The 2,699-nt window shown below is 50.7% G+C and overlaps 1 protein-coding gene across 4 annotated transcripts in view; it reads left to right on the top strand.

Moving 5' to 3' along the window:
• The window catches only part of LOC105290304 (zinc finger protein with KRAB and SCAN domains 7), a 24,686-nt gene that overhangs the window by 8,501 nt on the left and 13,486 nt on the right, over positions 1-2,699 (top strand). For 2 of the 4 annotated variants that reach the window (XM_011357354.2, XM_023529050.1), the window contains exon 1: positions 2,343-2,674. The exons of 1 other annotated variant lie outside the window; for it this stretch is intronic. The gene's annotated coding sequence lies outside the window, so the exon portion shown is untranslated. Of the gene's footprint in view, positions 1-2,342; positions 2,679-2,699 lie in introns of those variants that run through there. One more of the 4 variants, XM_011357353.2, reaches the window with a different exon arrangement.

The raw sequence follows: 2,699 nt of genomic DNA, 5'->3' as shown, positions 1-2,699 counted from the left end.
CCCCACTATTTTTTTTAGGGTGTGTAAGAGTGTCCTGGCTACTGAAAAGGGAACTGTGCACACAAATGATGTCAGAACATCTGAGAAGTTTGGGGTCAGAAAATCTCCAGACCTGACTATGCTCTCTCTTTGTGGTCTCCTTAAATCCAAAGACCCCTAGTAACACCCTTTTTACAGATGCCCTGCCTCAGGTAGGACTTAACACAGGGTAGGGAACAACGGTGACACAGAGCAGCATAGTAAGTTGTGTAGGTATTTTCTGTTGTTGTCGTTGCTACATACAAATGGGACAAAAGCTTGGCAGTCCCTGGCAATAATCTGGATACAGGCGATGAAGAAGTGGGAGAAAACATAATACTAGAAAACACCTATAATGCCTACAATGGGCCAGGCACCATTCGAAGTGCTTTGTAGGTATAATCTCACCCAATTCTCATATCGACTCTATGATTTAGGTAACATTATTATCCTTATTTTACAGATGAGGAAGCTGCAGCACAGAGAAGCTAAGGAACTTGCCCATGGTCACTCAGCCCGTGGTATGACATCCAGGGTTCTAGTTCGAGTCTCTGGGTGAATGATAGTGCCTTTTACAGTGCTGGGAACATGGGTGGAGCTTCAGAGTTGGGGGCAGATGGTGAGTTCTGCTTTAGGCATGTAGCATTTGGGTTGCCTGTTCTGTTAGCTCTCATACTAAAGCTAGTGTCATGGTTTCCTAGCGAGGTCAGGATAGTGTTCCCTCAGGCCTTCTGGGATTGTCTTTGGCCCAAATGCAGGTGTCCCAAGGTGCTATGTGGAAGGCATCCTGGAGCATGTCTTCCCCGCTAGGACCCAACCTAGTCATCATAGATCAGACCACAGTGCTGGCCACAGAGGTACCTATGAAGTCTAGACACACTGCCTGGATTAATCTGGCCCTTACAGACAATGAAGCCAACCACTTGAGCGTGAAATAACTCTAAAGAACAAAAAAACTCAATCTTGTTTTCCAGATCCTTGTGTCACCTACATACTAGGCAGCCAAAACTGTGGGACAACACATGGTCAAGGAAACCCGAAAACCAGAGCTGACGGCACTTGTTTTCTGCTCAAGAACCCTGAGTCTCTGAGGCCTCAATGAAGCAACAGGCCACATCCAATGACAATATCAGGCAGAGGCTAGGACCGCCCTCCTGTGAGATTTCCAAATATAGAGGATGACCTTGATGTCAGAAGGTCACTCGTTAGGTTCAGTGGGCAAAGACTTGTCTAAGAGATCTCCCTTAAGCCTGTGGAAACTCTGCAGCAAGTCTTCTGATGCCTTTGTTTCTGTGCTGGCTTGTGCAGAGACATGAAGAACATGTCAATTCCAGATGTAGGCCCAGAACACTCTTGGGATATTGCTAATCTCTAGAGCCCAGGAAACTCTTACTTTGGACCCTATAAGGGCCTATCTGCTGGGCTACAGTGAAATAAATACAATGCATAGTTAACTCCATTGGAAAGTGGTTCATAGTTAACTCCATTGGAAAGTGGTTCATCTTCTTTACCCTTCAGCCATGGCCATTACACCCAGAGGTTGTGCCTTCAGGGTCTGCTCAGTCATGTTAGCAGCAGGGTCCTGTTCCTGCTTCTGTGTGTAAATCACTCTTCAAGATGAAGTTCACCTGGGTAACACCTGCCTCCCAGATATTAAATTATGCATCTAGATTTTGTTGTCCCCACACCTTCCCACTTTTTATCGGCTCCTTTACCCTCCCTTAGGGTTTCTCCTTGGACACCAGAGTGGCGGTGTTCATTTAGGGAAGATTAACCACATCTGTGGGCAAAAATATCACAGTCTTTGGGCTGGTTTCTTCATTGGTAAGATGGAGATACCTATTGCTCTCTTCATTGAGACTCAGATTGGGTGAAAATGCCCTGGGCATCACATACAGTATAATAATTGACTAAATGTTCAGGATATGCCAGGCCTTTTGTTATGTAGTATCTGTATGTGACCCCTTTCAGCACTCATAGTCCCGTGAGGCACACACTATATTCCAAATTTTTTCAGATGAAAAAAACAGGCTCAGAGGTTGGGTATCTTACCCGTGGCCACCCAGAGGGGAAAGGGCATTATTGGGGTGCGTCTGGATGCCCAAACCTTGAATGGTCTGACAGCTGTATGTCTGCAGCCTGAGAGGCCCCGCCCCCGCTCCGGTCGCGGTGGAGAACCGGGAAGAAAGCAAGCGACTTGTCCCGGGACCGGGGTGCCGCCTTCATTCCCGGGTGAGGGGGCGCACGCGCCCACCTTCGAGGCAGAGACTTCCGGATCCTGGAAGGGCCGGAAGTAGGGCCTCTTTACTTCCGGCTCGGCCATTGTTTTCGCTTCTGCCGGCCGCTGTGGTGTTCCGGGCCGGGGAGTCCTCCCTGAGGTGCCCCAGTGAGCGGGCTGGTGGCGGAGAGGGAGGCGCTGCCGGGGCTGGGGTCGTGGGGCCGGGGTCGTTGGGCTGGAGCCGCGGACGTCCACAGCCCAAGTCAGCGACGCTGGCTGGGCCCACGCTTCGCCCCTGCGGCCGGCGGCGCTGTCCCTCTGACGCTCAGAAGCCGCCAGATGCAGAACCTTCTCTTTGTCCCATTCTCCTGACCAGCCGTGGCTGGCACGGAGCCGCGCACCTGTGGGTACAGCGATGAGCAGGGAAGACGTGGCCAGGTGAGCGGCGCCGCAGAAGCCTGGT

Source organism: Pteropus vampyrus, unplaced genomic scaffold (genome assembly GCF_000151845.1).
Source record: "Pteropus vampyrus isolate Shadow unplaced genomic scaffold, Pvam_2.0 Scaffold35, whole genome shotgun sequence".
NCBI lineage: Eukaryota > Metazoa > Chordata > Mammalia > Chiroptera > Pteropodidae > Pteropus > Pteropus vampyrus.
The sequence above is the reverse complement of the archived record's forward strand: the minus strand, read 5'-3'. Positions and strand labels throughout refer to the sequence as shown.